Source organism: Harpia harpyja, chromosome 9 (assembly GCF_026419915.1).
Source record: "Harpia harpyja isolate bHarHar1 chromosome 9, bHarHar1 primary haplotype, whole genome shotgun sequence".
NCBI lineage: Eukaryota > Metazoa > Chordata > Aves > Accipitriformes > Accipitridae > Harpia > Harpia harpyja.
Genome location: NC_068948.1, coordinates 33,597,272 through 33,614,407, shown reverse-complemented (window position 1 = coordinate 33,614,407; position 17,136 = coordinate 33,597,272). Strand labels below are relative to the sequence as shown.

Here is a 17,136-nt window from a genome sequence, read left to right as displayed (position 1 = left end):
CGGCGGATGCCAGTCCCAAAGGCTGAGGGGAGAGCGTGCAGCGGGTGCCATGCCAGCCACGGCGGGATGGGAGGCAGAGACCCCCTGAGGTACCCCCTGAAATGCGTCTTGTTGCTGGCACTGGGAGTGGCGGTGACTTGCTGCTTGTTTTCTACTGTATTTATAGCTTGAGTAGGAACAGCTTTGCTCATTGCTCATTGCTTATTCACCCAGTGCCACCCGTTCAAGGTGAGCTGCGATGAAAATAAACTGGAATTTTACATTTTAATTGCAGACATGTGGTGGCCCCAGGCACCTACCTGGCGTTGTTTTGTACCATGGAAGGCAGGGGATCACAACAGCCGGATACGTTTGGCTCCGATGATACCCATGTCAAGGGAGTGATGCTGTGTTCGTGACAGACCTGCTCAGGTGTCAATCTGCCAGCATTCTGCACAAAAAATCGTGTTTCTTTCCTGGCAGGGGTTAACAGTGTGCTCCATCTCAAATAAACCCTATCACTTCTTAAGAAACCAAAATTGACTCCAAAATTTTTGAAATACCACTTGTGGGAATAGCAACAAACCCCCAAGGGCATGCTTGAGTGTAGCAAGATCATTTAATTCAACTAAAAAAAAAAATCACAAACAGGGTTTTACATTTTCTCCTGCACAGTTGTGTCACTAGATGGCCTTCCAGACCGAATGCAAACATGACTGCACTCCGTATCTCTTTCAAGGAAGACCCTGCTTTGTGCAGAGGGCAAACAAAAAGCTAGAAAAGGATATTTCAGCGATAGGTAGGAGGAGGGACGTGTAAATACCCAAAGAAGTGTCATATAATTCAAATAATAATAATAAAAAAGCAGTCAAATTCACACCTGTTGAAAGCTAACCATTTTACTGAGGAAAAAGTTGATGCAAGCATGTAGAATACACAAGCTGTCAAAAAGATGCTTTATGAACCGCAATTTTATATAGCTTATCTGGAACACAGTAAAAGCCATCAGCTCCTGTCGACTTTAATGGCTGAGGGCATTCCAGTATCACACAAGAATGAATGGTCCAGAAAAGAATTGTTTTACCCTGAAACGATTTATTTGGACCTGGGTCAAAACCACCATCACACTGTGTATGATACCATCAACAGATAGACTTAGTAGTCTTTCTGTAACCAAGTACTGTAATTCAGGGTTTTTTTTCAAGTCAATTATTGCCATAAAAGTTTTTTTGGGGATAAAAGTATTTTGTGGGTCATTGTTAGGTTGGGTTTTTTGCTTTTTTTTTGGTTTTTTTTTTTGCAAGTCTCACAAAACAATCTTTACATGTCTCACAGCTTTGTCTCCTTTAACATTTTATAGTTAAGAAAACTTTTTAGATTTGTACACCTTTAGATTTGGGATGAAACAGTATAAAATGAGTAGATTATAGAATCAACTGTAAACAGTCCAAAGACTGTTTTTAAGTAATGAATGTTCTATTTGTAGTGAGTCAACTTAGTATTGACGGAATATAGCATTTCAGTGTCTCAGTTACTTATTTTTAATTAACGGGTATGCAGTGCTTTAGGCATATAAAGTCCTATGCAAAAGCTAAGCATATTTTGCTGACTCTGAAAAAGTAAAATCTAATATGGAATTCTGCCACCGATTTAAATGGAAGAAGATTCAACCCTCTATTAGTAAAATTCAAATCTAATCATTATTAATTGCAAGTGTCCTTCTCCTACTTCTGTTTTGGCCTGTGTATTGATTTTGGCACGAGTTCCGTTTCGTCAAAAGCTTACGCATCTGCAGCTCAAGTCAATATGCGCATAGAGATTTACAGTGACTGTACCAAAATCAAGACTTTAATGGAGTATGGTAAATACCTGTGTTCCAATCTTGTTACCAGTTTGGTGCTCCATGATTGCCAAGGAAAATAATAGGAAGGAGTGAAATGTCAGCACACTGTCTAGGAAAACTGCTCAAAGTTTATGATTTTTAAAAGACGCTTGAATACTTTGGATGGTGTCGAGGAGTAATTCAGGTTAGTTATGAGGACAACCAAAAAAGACTCACAGATTAGGTTTAATATTGAAGCTATGACTTTTTAATAATACAGGGTGATGAAATAAGTTGATACTCCCATTTCTCAAAATACCAAGCCCAGGGAAAAGTGCTTGCAACCTCCTGGACAGTTCTGGTGCAATGGAAGAACCTCAAGGCGTATCTTTAGCCTGACCTCCTAAGGAAACAACACCAATGTGCTTGTGCTGCCTCTCTTTGTCCCTCGTGATGTGCTTGAAGAAGTCAAGGAAACTGAGATTTAATAATATTACAAGCCCATCAGTTTTGTGAATATAGACAAGTGAGGGAAGAGAAGCATAACTGTAAATCTTTCTGCTCACAACATACTGTTTTAAATAGTAAATATGTTAACAGATTTGACAAAATATTCGCTATGTTCTTCTGTTTGGAGGAACTCTGAATACTGTAAAAATTTTAAGTTTCCAATCAATTAAGCTCTATCATAGTGCATGCCCTTAGGCTAAGAAGCATGGCTTGCAGTAATGGAAATTTTAATGGAAAATTCAACTATTTTAGCTAACCAGCAAGGTCTCAGACTACTGGTACTTCCTCGTAGCCACAACTGCAGAGAGGAGTAACAGCACATGCCATCTGCTGTATAGTCGTATTATTAGTTTACATGGTAATATAAACTAGACAAGAATGGGGACCTGTTCTTCCTAAATGTCTTTAGAACTACATTTTTGAAATACACTTAAGAATTTTCTTCTTGATAATACAGACCCCAGCTTTACAAAGACTTAACAATAAGAACAAGTAGCCCATTTATGTCAAAGGAAATATTGATAAATTTAATTAAGAATGTGCATAACAAAACAGAGCCTTAAATATTTATTTTTTAACATTACCAGTGATATTAATTATTTGTGTTTTCAGCGATGAATTCCCACTACAGCATGTACATATAAAGCAACAGACAATGCCCTGAAGAGTTTACAATAAGAAAGACAGACCCTAAAGAATGGGACCTACCATGTAAGTAGAGTGAATTTCCACTAAATTTCAGATGTTACACAAGGGCAACAATTGTCTGTCATATGCACAGACCCTTACTGAAGCACTGTCTCTGCCCCACAGAATTTAGTGTAAACTGACAGGGCAGATAGGGAACGGGAAACTGTAATGTAGGAGAACTGAACTGTACCTTGTACACACAAAGAAGTTATGGGTGACAATATCAGTGTAAGAGGAGAACCCTACGACAAAGCTAGGTATATACTCAAGGTAATTAACTTAGTTTACAGAACAACTGTACAAATTGTTTTTTCAGTTGTGTTTTTGCCCACAGTGCCAACACTCTTTTGACGCTCATTCAACCCTGGCAGTATCTTTTTTCAAAATCAAAGCTCCCAGCCTCCTTGACTTTCAGCTGCTTCTCAGTATCCATTTCTGTAGTGTTTCTTGCTGTTTCTCTTGCACATGCAGAGCTCTGCCATCTGGTCCTCATGGCCTGATATTTTACACACACGCCCCCACCCTGAAAAATCCCTTGGGCCACATGATTCACCATGTATTCAAACCTTGCCATGTGCCTGTTTTTTGTGTAGTAGGCCCTACTGATGTAAATCCCCTGTTTCATACGGGCTCTCAATTGCCTTTTTCACTGAAGGCAAGGTGGCTGTGACACCTGCCAGTTTCTAAGACATTTAACCCAACCTAAAACATTATTACACTGTTGTTTGGCTGAGCAGGAACCATTTTTTTTCCCAGTGGGAAGTGCTGCCAGAAAGGTATTAAACTTTCTAGACTATTAAGTAATGTGGAAAAATTATATTTCAATAAGAAAATTTCCTTTCTGCCTTTTCATGCCTTAGGAATACAGTTCCTGTTTCACTTGGCTCAAGTAGCCCATGCACTAAATCAGTGCAAAAATCTTTCAATAAGCTCTACATAGAATCTGTCCAAATGCTACCATAGAGTTCAGAGGGCTATGAAAGAAAACAGGACAATGGTCTGCAACAGAAGGCGTTAGCCAAATTAGACACACAACTCAGCAAAATCAGGCAGCAAATATTCAGGCACTTTGATGTAGTTTGGACAGATTTTGTTCATAAACCACTGCTACCTAGAGAGCAGCTATTTATAGGGAACACATACTGTTTCTTGGGTTTTCTCTGGTATGCTTTAAATCAGGGGTGCCAACTATGTGGGCCAAAATGGCCTACCTGATGTACACATGGCCAGTGTGCTGTATTTGCAATCTCACCTTTCATTAGAAACTGAGTCTTGGCTTTGCAGTTGTGGGGGGAAAAAAACCCACTTTACAAACTTGAATAGTGTGTAAATCAACATGGCAATGTCTCAGCCTGATACAGTAGGTGCTTAGGGGCAGTTTCAAGTTTCTGTTCCTCACTGAAGTGTGAATTCTCAAGCCAAGTTCTTTTATAAAAAATGGGTAACACAAGGTTAAGATCATCCTATGCTTTTCTGGAACATCAAACACAATGACTGATCTCTGAAAAGCATGAAATGAACAAGCAAGTGTCTGCCAACACCACCATAACTCTGCCCCCATGGATCTGGGCGATATGTGTGTCTCCCAGATGTGCTGGCACGGCTTCACTGAGCGATGGGGAGGAATTTGTCAACACAGGCTGGCAGAGCTATCACAGTGATGCTGGATCTCATCTTCTACCTCTGTGCTGAGAAATGAATCTGGAGATTTGCTGGAGAGAGGGATTCAGAATGCCTTGTTTCAGGCAAGATCTGCAGGTTGTGTTTGCGCTGGTAGCTGTGCTTGGTTTTACCATGGGAACAGTCAGAAGCAGCGGGTGCAGGAGTGATGCACAGGCTTGCTCGTGGCTGAGTGAGAGCACAGGGCTCTGCGACAGATCTGCATGAAATTAATCAGCATCAGATGCTTTTCTGCATCCAGATTGGCAGCAGAGAATAAATCCCATCAGGAAGTAATTTTGGAAAATGTAGGGAAAGGGCCTGTAAATAGCTTTCCTTGCAACACAATGTGTTTTTACCCAGCATCCAACCCATCTCTTTCGTATACACCCCTAAAATCCCTCTGGTTTATGCCTTCCTGTGTCTTCATTACCCAGCAATCCACTTGACCCAGCAAGCACTGAGATGCTTTGTTTTTTCAAAATCAGAGCACTCTCTGCAGTATCTCCTTTCTTCAGATTACTCTTCCCCCCTTCTTCCATTCCCAAACCAAGTAATTCCTGGTAGAGAGAGATATTTTCTTTTAATGTACTTGCTGGTTTAGAGACAAGGGAGGATTGAAACCAATAGGAGTGTATGTTAATTAGGATGACCACAGCACCAGAGCAGGAGCTGCATTCAGCTGCTTTAGTTTACATGGCAGGGATAAGTATGGAGTAGGTGACTCCACCGTGGGTGGCCAAATCTGGGTTACGCTCCCCAAAAGTTGGTTGGTAGATTCCACTAAACCTGAAATGTGTGGAGTTGTACTTTTTTGTGAGGCTTTTGAGAACCTGAAGTTTAAATGATCCCAGGTCTGGCTTGCTAAATATGCTTTCCAATATATGAGCTACAATGCAAACTGAACAAGCACATGTTTTTCAGAGCCATTAGAAGAGTTGGGCTTTGATCAACACTTCATTGCTGCATTGGCTGTGCAATACCCATCACTCTTGCAGCTGGCCCAGGCAGGAAGCTCTCAAACCTTTTGGACAAGAATGTGGGGAAACTGGGAATATTCAGAGGAGGAGAAAAAAGGATGGCAAAGTAGGCTGTAACAGAAAGGACTGTGGATGAAACAGGGGCAGGCTTTTGCTGAGTAACATATGGCACCGACACTAAAAGGCAGTTAACGTGAAGTTCGAGTCCTCCCCTCTGGTATTTGTGCAAACTTCCTACAGAAAGGCAGCAACTGCAGACTGAAGAGATGATAAAATCCTCTGTTTATATCCCTATGGGAGACACCATAATTTCTGCCTGTTTTTTGTTGAGTGCTAGAAGTATGCAGAGAGCTAAGCAGGACACACTTGCTCTGTCGTTGTCTGGCTGGGAAGAAGCTCATACATAGGAATAGAGGTTTGGCAAGAGCCAGAGAGGTTTGTGGCTTCACTAGACAAAGGACAGGCCCAGACTGAGTTTATCATCTCAGATGTGAGCGTAGCCATTAACCCGGCCAGAGCAAACCCTGCAAAGACACAGCGATGCTCAGAGTAGGCTAATCGGTAACTTGAGGCGCTGGAAATAAACCCAGTTGTAATTGTGTCATGTTTGCTTTAGAGCTGTGATTTTTGGCCCCTGCCGTGCTTGTGTGAGCTGGATGGGTTGACGGTGCAGAGTGGCCTGGCTGGAGGTCCTCACTGTGAGCCACCGGAGTGGGTCGGGAAGGTATTTGAGCAATCGTGGCGGTGGCATGGTCTGGTGTGCGCAGGCACGTAGAGGGCAGCAACCTGCCAGCGCTGCTCCAGCCCACGGGTCATTACCAAACGCGGACTGGCACACTGCCCTGTGTGAGCTTGACACCGCTGTCCTTGATGGCATGTTTCCTGTGCTTTTTCTCCCTTCCTACACACATTTCACCCTTCCTGCCTCTCATTGTAACAACAGGCACACTGTCAAGTTCCCAGTTGCTTACTGGGATTAACATAGTAGCTCCGATTTCTTAAGGCGGGGAGATTTCCTGGTTAAAACCACTCTAATTAAACTTACATCTCTCATAATGCTAAAAATGCCTCTGTGTGAAAGGCAGCTGAATACTTCTAAAATGTCAGTGCCCCTAGACCTTTAATGGTCTTAGGAGTCTAACAATAGTATAGACAGTGCCTGTTCAAAGATACAGAACTCCAGACAAATGGAAGAAAGAAGCAAATATAGCATCCCTCCAAATCAGACATCTTAGACAAAAATCTTCCAAGTACGATACATATCTGGCTGCGTATTTGTCAAGTTTTTTATTGGCTTGAAATACACACACACACACAGAGCCCATAGCAAATCCTTTCTACTGTAGATCTGGGTGGGCACCTCTGTTTTCCTTTTAGGACTCAGTTTTGGACCTGGGCAAAAGTGTTCTCACTGAACAGGCCTCCAAGCCAGCCAGGGCTGGCCACAGAGGAGGGCAACAGCTGCACGAGCTTTAATTCCTCTCCCCACCCTCCTGCACAAATGTGCCCCTCAATCCTCTGTCTGGAGGAGCCAGAGAGAGTAACATATAGCTCCCCCACTTCCCTGCCAGCTCTACTGGCATTTCCTATTATGCAGCCAATTGCATGTTAGGCACTGAGACCATAAAGTATTTTTTCATGTGGGCAGCTGAGCGGTGGTGAAACGACACTCTCTTTTGGTCACCCTCCCGAGATGTTCGTGACACTTTTTTACCCCCCCTTACACAACACATCAGACGTTTGTGATAATTTACTGCCACAGGAACCACTTCCTGCACACTGCTAGCAGCAAGTCTTCCCGGACTACTGGCAGGCATTGCGCAGGAAAAAGGAAAGGCAACATGCAGGGGAAGACGTTGGGAAGTAAAGGGAACCCCATTCTCCATCAGCAGCTCCCAGAAGAGAGATGGGGGAGAAAAGTAGCGATGGCTTTGTGGATTTAGTGGAAACTAACTTCAGTTTGGAATTAGCAATGGCCTGCCCTCTTGAAGGTTAAAACAACTAAAGTATCTGGCAAAGGTATTTTAAGACTTACCTTGAAAAACCAAAAAAAGCTAAAGCAAGTACGCAAATAAATTAGAAACTAGGCAAAGATAAGAACAGAGCCTGTGGGAATCAAGTCTAAACAAAAGGCAGGGGCTACACAGCGAGAAAACCACAAACGGCAGGGGTTGACAAGTAAAACCTACAGTTCACTGCAAACATGAAAGATGTGGTTGTATTGCACACCTCCTCTTCCCAGGTGTAGCTGTCTCCACAAGGTGAAGGGCAGTAATGAATCAAGCTCCTTCCCTCTCTTCCTGTATTTTCTATTCAATTATTCGCAGGCTGTGCAAGTTCTGCTTTATTTCCCCTCTCCATATGCTGCACTCTCCTCCTGGTTTTTTTTTATTCCGAACGGTGCATTTGGCCTCTCTCCCATTTCTTTCTCCTCGGTGTGTGCCCCCTGCTCTGCTAAGATCTGCTGTCTTTGTAACCTCCGCTGTGCACATATGCTGGCTCTCCGTCTACCCTCCCTGCCACCCCCTGCTTCTGTGCCATCAAGTGTCCCTTTGCTTCACTCCAGCATTTTTGCCAGGGGGCCCATTAGCCAGCCAGAAAAGGAACAATTTTGCTATGGCCACTGCTCCCGTTTTCATGCTGCCGGCTCCTCTCCACCGATCAAGGGGAACCCATGTTGCTCCCGTAGTACAGCTGATTGGTAGCAAAGGCAAAGAGGCTCTGCAGCTGCTTAGCAACTGGGAGCTGCTGCTATGCAGCAGCATAGAAAGGCAATGGATGGCACAGCATTCCCTAATTCTGCACATTCTGGCCCACTCGGCTGAAAACAGTGGCTTAGCGGACCAGCTGGGGCACTCCGAACTGTCCTGTCAAAAAATAAATCAAGATAGGGATCCTTAACTGCAGATTTGAGAGCAATGGCAACAATGTCAAGGGCAAAACTGTCTTGGTCTTGTGTTGTATGTTGTTTGCATCACACCAGTTAGAAGAAACTGCTCCGATTTGTAAGCTAAACTCATTCCATTCGACCTTTGTCATCACTTTCTGGCTGCAACATTTTATACTTCATCACTTAGAATGTTCCCTGTATGTGCTACATTTGTTAAAAACGCTCACAGGTCTCCAGCTACCATCACATCTAGACTGTTTAATGATAGGTGTCCAGATACACAAGTATTTCAATGCATAAAAATCCTTTTAGATTACTTATCTGTATCTTCATTTCCTTTTGATGCAAGCTCTGTGAGTGCCCAAATTCTTTAAATGGTACATTCTTCTAATTCTTTTTTTTTTTTTAAACTGTACTGTTTAGGCCATGAAGCACTGAACTGAAATGTTCTATAATTTGATGGGTTTAGAATGTTGATTAGAATTGCCAACCTCCTTGATTTATTTCATGATTTTTATAAGCTTGAAAGTATTCTAAAAAAATAACTGGTTGTACATTCTGATGGAATCATAGCATTTCAATAGCAGCTGCATTTCAATAGGCAAGGAGCAACACAAAACATTCTCCAAGTCAGGTGTTGAAACAGCTTCTTTATTCCTTTATAGCTCAAGAATGATTAGATCTCTGAAAGCACTCACTACCTATCTTACGGAGGTGGCTTTGTCATAATACTAGCAGAAATAAAATGAACAGATACAGTTTAAAAAGAAACCAAAAACCCCAGCCCTGGCAAATATCCAACATGTCCATCAAAAGTTGTATGGATCTTAAACAAAAGAAATGTTTGTTCCACTATTGGGTATCACCATACATCTCTCTGCACCCAGGCAGCCAAACAACACAGCAGACTAGTGATTCCCCATCATTGTTCAATGCTTACATCCCATGCATCCTCAAAGCATGCTGGGACACAGGTGAAATCTGTCAGGAGGTTGCTTATTTTGGCTGAGAAATTCCCTAGACACATCATCTGCTGTTCTTAGGAAGAAATGAAAAATTTCATGGCAAAAAAACTGAGCAGGCAAATACCCTGTCCATATTCCTACTCAATATTCCTTTGATATTCTTAGCCTGGTTTCCTAAAAATAAAACAGTATAATGTGACTGTGTTGTTCTGTGTCATTTTTCCTTTCCTTCCTCCAATCTCAATCAAATGAGGCAGTGGGGAAGAAGTCCCAAACGTATTTAGGTCTTGAATGAATAGCTGAGTAGAGTACGTAGTAGAGGCACCACCTTGGTCTCGGGGAAAGGCAGGCAGAACTCGGCCCTTGCCCTTACCAAGGGCCCTGTGGAGCTCCCAGCCAGCACATTATCCCTTGCTCTGCCAGACAGGGCAAGCAAGACTGGGAAAGAACTGGAAGATTTGTCAGGGGGGCATTTATGGACCCAAATCCATGGGAAACAAAGCTTCATGCGTTTAGCTGCTGAAAGAGAAACTGTTTTAAGAAATTGCAAGTTTTGGTGGTAAATGGTAATAGCACTAGTAGGAGATGTCTGCAAGAGGGCTGATGTGCCATACTTCAAGCCCTGTGAAGCATTTATGTGATTATACGTAGGAGAATATAAGAGCAAGACAGCATAATCAAATGGACTAGAATCTTGAGCGGGCTGCGCTGCGCCCCGCCAACACACCGGGGGGAGAGAAGCCACCGCTCCCCGCCACTCATCACATGGCTCTTTGTTTGAGACACGAAGACACAAAGGTCTCAAAATGCAGTTGTAACCGCTGTGTCCTAGAGCTGTCATCCTTCTTTTATGGGCCCTGCAACTACCTGTTTGGCACCCTAAATTATTTAATGGCTACATTGTAGACACTAGGGCAGGCAAATGCTGCAGTGTGCCTCCTGGCTCCCTTCCAGTGCCTAAACTGGGCTTTCTTCCCATGAAACTGGGGTGTGGCAAGAGGATGGTGTACATCCAGACCTTCTCCTGACACAGTATTGACACAGCTGACGTGTACACACACCTGGAACGAGGGAACTCCTACAGTGGAGACAGAAGCAGTTGTTTATCTGGAAGAAAATATAAAATCATTACCAATCAAGTTTGTAGGTGACACTCAACAGTAGCAGGAAGGGGTATTAAAATAAAAAAAAAAGCCACTGCAAGCAACAATGCTGTCTACAGACTTGGCCTTTTCAAGAGGGCCAAGCGTAAAGCCATACATGCAGAACAAAGGGCACAAACCAACGGGACGGGGGTGCCATCCCAAGAGGGAGCAGATCTGGGAGTATTTTAGGAGCCATGCTGGGAAAACAGCTGAACACGGGCTGGTGTAATCCCTGGATGCCTAACAGAGACATCTCAGCCAGGAGGGCTGTTGGTGCGGGTATGATCACCACTGATCACTCTGTCCCCTTCTGCCCGGATAAAAATGGTGAAAAACTGGAGTGTTCACAGGGAACCGCGACAGGAGCGACTACAGGATTAGTAAAGATGGACCCGAGGGGGAGCTCTGCAAGTCTGCAGCTGGACTGTTACATGCTCAGTTGATCTGCCTGTACACAGCTACATGGGGACGGAAATCTGGTCATGGAGCACTCCTCTGTCAAGAAGACTGAGATACAGCAACATCCAGAAACTGAAAGCAGAAACTAGACAAGTTTAAAAAGGTATTTTGACTTCTAGTCTGTCAGGTAGATTTTGATGAAAACAATTTAGCAACTCTTATTTTACTCTCTCTCACAGCCCATTTAAAAATGAAAATCTGATGTTTTTCTATGATGCAGGTATGCTGCAGTTACACTCTTTCAAATGAGAAAAAGCAACAAATTCACGAAGATCTCATGACCTGCATAATGCAGGAAGTCAAACCAGATGAACCTCGGTCTCTTTTGTCTTTCATAATCTATTAATCTAGTTGCCTTGCACAAGCAGTGGATTGTGACATGAAAACCTTCAATATAAAGGATTCTGTGTACAAGCCAGTCTAAAACAAAATGTTGTAAACAGTCACGATCATTGTTTGGCAGAACAGCTGGATATTTTTTATTTCACTTTTCTTCTCAATCTAATTTGCTCTTGTTGCAACACTTTGCCAAAGAAATTAAATCACTTCTTATTGATAACAGACAGTGAAATAATTAGCATAAGAGTTTTCCACTCAACAATGCAGGGGAGGGACACTGTGGGCAAGAACAAACCCCTTTGCTTCAAGAATGTGCATAGAGTCACCACAAGCTGTTCAGAGAAAAAAAAACGGTTGTTTTTTTTTTTTCCCTTTCCCCTGAAAGATCTCTTTCTCTAAAGAGTCTCACACAGTAAACCAGGGTCAATCTAACTCAAGTATGAAAGTCTGGTTTGACCTTTCTGGGATTTAAACATGCTGTACCAGAACATTTAGCTTTTCAGATACGAGGTTCAGCCATGAAACCAACCACTCTGAGAGTGCAACCGGTCTCAACTGCCTTGGTGACTTTTAAACTACATTGAACATTACAGTCATTCAGAAACTCTAAAAACAGAAAGAAATTTTCAGCTCAGACTTACAAAAACAATTTCCAGAAGTGCTGAGGACCCACACAATTCACTGGGTCCGCACGGTGGGCTCGCTGTACAACGCCTGCTGCCCCAGCAATTTCTGGCCCTGGTTTGCACATATGTGGTGCTAGGCACACGCTTTAGGACCTCTCCCAGCTGGAACAGTTCATGGATTCTACCATCGGGAACGGCTGTCCTGAACAATGATTAATTGCAGACAAAGATCATAGTCCTGGAAAAATGCGCAGAGAGGTGCAAGTACAGACAAAGCTGTCTAAGCTCCCACAGTATTATGGTCTGGCTGAATCATTTCAAAGCCTGTGTTAGGCAGAGCTAGTTTGCTTCAGGGTTAAACAGACCAACGTTAGGGTTTAAATGCAGATATTACTAATATCCAAATATTTATTTAAACATAAACTTTAAATCCCAGGAAAGTTAATAGCCAATGCTGTTTAAATCTTTTTTTTTAATCACTTCACGTGCTGACTTAATTCATTATGATGCAAGCTGCAGAAACGTTTTCATTACAGTTCAAAAAACCCCTACAAAACCACGAACAGACCTACACCGTACTTTGATCTACACATCGCCTGTTTCGGCCATTTCCAGGAAGCCAAAATGCTTTTCACCTCTATTGAGAAATAGCAGAGGAGCATTTTAATGGTGTTTAGCTAAGAATAACGTCACTGTTTCTTCCAAGTTTATTAGCGGATTATTATTTAAAGCAATGGTAAACCAGGAAGGCAGTCGCACTGCTGGCACGAGCGAGGGCCAGGCGTTTAAAGAGGGCTCTGGCCAGACAAGGCGCATCTTGCAGGGACCGAGCGGCGGGTCTGGTGGCCGCGGACCGCCATGGCTCCCGCAGCTGCACCCCGAGATGGGGGCACAGAGCGAACAAGTAGCGTTTTAAAGCCAGCCTGGCCATGCGGAGACTTTTTTTTTTTCTCCCCCTCCATGGAAACGTGTTATGTTTTGTGCGGACGGTTTGTCGCTTGTTCTCGACAGAGCCTGACCCGGTGAGGACCGGGGGGGGGGGGGGACGACAAGAAATGAAGAGATGAGCGTAAGCCCTCGCGTCGTTGCGAAAGGCGCAGGCTGTGGTGCCTCCTTCGCGGCAGCACCCTGCTCCCTCGCAGGAAAACACCCCTGAGCCTCGGCACATACCACAGCACAGGTTTTACAAACCCACGGAGCGGCTGGTCCTGAGCCGCAGGTACTGGCGGGCAGGGCGCACCCTGCCCGGCACATGCCGCTCCCGCAGGCAGCCTCTGCCAAGCAGCCACTTACCTTCTCCCTCCCACAGGGTCCGCAGGACGGTCCTGCTCTAGCCTTACCAGGGAGGCCACCTCTCTACAAGTGTTTGCTTTTCCTCCCCATGTCCTGCCCTCTGAAGTGGTTGCTCAAGCCAGGCTTTCCTAGCTCACCTAATTTGGGTCTGCAGTGGAGCACAAGGTGCAACTCCCCGCAGAGCACAGCGAGGCTTGTGAGGCTCCGAAATAACCCCCACGCCTCCACCCAAAGCGAGCTGCAGGAAAATCTGTTCGGGGGAAAAAAAAAAAAAAGAAAAAAACAGAAAAAGAGAGAAAAAAAACCCTAAAACAGGCACATGTAACACCTCGGAAGGCCATGGCGACTCGCACTGCAGCACGGCAGCCGGCTCCGCGCCAGCCCCGCTTGCGGCCCCGGGGAGCTCGGCGCTGCAGGCCGGCCGGGCCGGGCCAGGCCGGGCCATCCCACCCCGGCTGCGGGCGGGAGGAGGCAGGGCAGCGGCTGCCCCGGCGGAGCGGCTGGGCGATGGCAGAGGGGGGGAAAGCCCAGGAGGGGCAGGAGAAGGAAAACAACAAAGAGCCATGTGACGAGCGGCGGCCTCGCTCCCCCCGGCGCGTTGGCGGGGCGCAGCGCAGCCCGCTCCAGGCGGGGAGGCTGGCGACGCCGCCCTGCTCCTCCCGCGGCCAGCGCTGCCTGCTCATTTGCCTGGCTTACCCCCCCTCCATCCCCCACAACTGGCTCGTGTTTTTTTTTTTTTTTGAGGGGGGGACGACGACGACGACTGTTGTTTGTTCCTCTTTTTTTTTTTCTTTCTCTGCATTAGGCTACTTTCATCTTTCGGTATTTATAAAGCAAGCGAGCGGGAGGCTGCGGCGGGGGGAAGGGAGGAAGGCGAGGGGCGGGCGGCTTTATTTATAGGCACCCAGGGCTTCGCCTGCATTATGCGAGCTGCCTTTGTCCTCCCCCCCCATCCCCAGCCGGGCTGGAGTGCCGCCAGCCCCACCGCCCGCAGCGCTGCCTCCCGCTGCTGCAGGGCGCTCCCCGGCGCGGCCATGTTGTGCGCGGCAGCCGCGGGGAGAAAAAGCCGCCAGGCGCCCCACTCCCTCCTCGGCTTCGCTTTTCACAACCCCTCACAAAGCGGTGGGGGAAGGGGGGGGGGCGGGAAAGGGGGGAGAGAGGAGGGAAAAAAAAAAAAAAAAAGACAAAAAAAGGCCATTTCCCTCCAGTGATCAGGACGCGAAGCGCCGCCAGGCAGTGGGGGAGAGCCCGCCTCGCCGCCGCCCCAGCCCTGAGGAGAACGCGGCGCCGAAGGAGAAGCCATGATGGCGGCTACCCTCACACAACATGGAGCGCGACCGGGAGCGCCCTGCCCGCCGCCAGCCGCCCCTCCCGGCGCCCGGGACACGGTGCTTCCGCAGGCTTTCACATAATAAAACCACCAGACTTCGGCGGGAGGCCATTTCATGGGCTGGGTGGCTGCACTAAAGCACAACTGCTGTGAATATCAACTGCGTCACGGCTCTCCAACTGTAAAACTCAGGCTGCAAAGGGTCCCTCACTTGGAAGGAAACTCCCTCATTTTGGATTTACTTCCAGACCTCCTTTTTCCCCCCTCTCTCCAAGTCACTGCCTCTCGGTATGAAGGATTTTACAGTGCTTTTTAGTGAGACATCCGCCATTAAGACTCACCGTCGTGAAAAAACACCCCCCCCCCATTTTGTTGCTTTTTTTTGGTTCGAGCTTCTGTAATTAGACGGATAAAACATGGTAGGGATCCCTACCGTCACCACCACCGCCGCCTTTTCGCCTTTTTTAAAATCAACCTCAGTAATATCTTACTGTTCACAGGCAGATTTTTTTTTTTGTGCGTTCAATTTAACAGTCACGTAACGCCTGCAATGGATTCACGGCGTCTCTCCGCAAAAAAAAAAAAACCCAGGGCTGCGGACGACCAAGCGCTTTGTGCAGAAAGAGAAATCCCTCCCTGAAAATAGACGTTTCAGAGACGCTGTTAGATGTATCTGAGGAGAAGGAGATCGCCACCGCTCATACAGACGACCATTAGGATCTTTCCGCCCAGGACAATAACACTAGCCGCACAGGCCTGGTCTATATGTTTCTCTGCAAGGGCAAAAGGGTTTACTTACCCGCGCACCATAGTTGAATGCAGCTCTGAAGGTGAAGTTGTTACGCTTTTTTAAAATAACGGCTATAAATATATATGATCTGTATCACCACTTCTCTCGTAAGTTTGCAAGTCAAAGCAGATCTTGTTAAGATAGTTACAGATCTTTGTATGGCAGTGGTCTAGCATCAAAAAAAAAGGGGGGGGGGAAGCTATAGAAAAAGTTGTCCAGCTATGTTGACTGACTGTACGCAGTGAGGACTCCTACTCGAGGCTTAAATCTACCTTCCTGTGGCAGATTTACTCAGTACATAAAAAGGACGTTCAGTGTTTTTCCACAGAGCACACAGACACTAAAAATATTCTCCTAAATAGTTTTAGGAGGCACATGTTAGTGTGAAAACACCTGGTTAACATTTACTGGTTGTAAACAACTTTTAAGCATCTCTTAGCTAGATATTTTGCTTTACAAGTAAAATATTTCAAAAAGCATAAATTGGTTTAGATAAACAGACAAAAACATAAGACATGCAAATGAAGGCTTAGCAATCAGGACCACTTCAGTAACATTAACATGAAAACTACACTTAGCAAGGACAGAATGGATTGGGTACTTACAACATAAGAGGAAAGAAAGAAAAAAAGCTTATCATAGTACAATTGCCTTTTTTTTTTTGCCAGAATTCACTATTCCTATACCTATATTTAAAACGTTACCTTGTAAGCACCAAAGGAGTTAATAAAAATGGCCAGGATTCAAGTGTTTAATACAGGAAATACTCTCTAAAATTTATTGTTCGGTCATCAGAGAGCTGTATAAAGCTTAAAAAAACCCCAAACAAAAAAAAATTAAAAATAATGTATCTGCTTTTTTTTTTTGGCATTCGAAATTGTTAACTGCTGACATAGGGCGTGCCATGACCTAGTTACACAAGACAAAGATGGATCCCGAACCATAAGGGGAAAAAAAATCCGCACTTTTTTTTAAATTTGTTTGTTTGTTTTTAAATCTTCCTTCTTCAGTGAGTCCTCTACCATGGTGCCAGACATTAACACCACCCCGAGCGCTCCCCCGCAAGCGGACGGTGTGGATTCACATGGCGGATCCCCCTTTTGGAACAAAGGAAAAGCCCAGTTGGCCATTTCGCTCCATTGCAGAAAAATGGCTGCCTGATCTGTTGGCCTCTCCTTAGCTGTCTGCTGAAGGATGTTTTTACACCGCCGTCTAATAACTCAAGCCCCATGGAAGCTGCTCGCCCATTGGCTGCGGCCGCCCCGCTGCCTTTAACCAGCCAATTGCCCGACCGCGGCCGAGCCGCCGCGGCCCCGCGGACCGAGCGAAGCTCGCGCCATGCGCCCGCCGCGCTCCGCCCGGCTCCGCGCCCCGGCGAGCGGCGGAGGGACCGCGCCGCCCGGCCTTTAATACCTAAAACAAAATGGAAGCTCCCCGCTGATTGGCTGCTGCCGGCTCCGGACCTTTAATAAGCAAAACTGCTCCCCTCCTTAGTCCCCCTCCCTCTCTCCCTCCCTGTGTAGTTGCTGTGCGGCGGCGGCGGCCCCCCCGCCGCAGCAGGGCGGCGGGCTCTGCGGCCGCCCGGTCCGGGCTCGCCGAAGTCTTCCCCTAAAAAAAAAAAAAACCAAAAAAAAAAAAACTTGTCCCACCTATAGGTCC

The 17,136-nt window shown here is 45.6% G+C and overlaps 2 long non-coding RNA genes across 2 annotated transcripts; both read left to right on the top strand.

Moving 5' to 3' along the window:
• The first annotated feature begins 15 nt into the window (after positions 1-15).
• On the top strand, positions 16-518 carry LOC128145415 (uncharacterized). Its single transcript, XR_008236468.1, has 2 exons — positions 16-89; positions 275-518. It is a non-coding gene; the product is annotated as an uncharacterized LOC128145415 (long non-coding RNA).
• Positions 519-13,915: 13,397 nt separating this feature from the next.
• On the top strand, positions 13,916-15,576 carry LOC128145414 (uncharacterized). The gene is made up of 2 exons (XR_008236467.1): positions 13,916-14,179; positions 14,566-15,576. It is a non-coding gene; the product is annotated as an uncharacterized LOC128145414 (long non-coding RNA).
• The last annotated feature ends 1,560 nt before the right edge of the window (positions 15,577-17,136 follow it).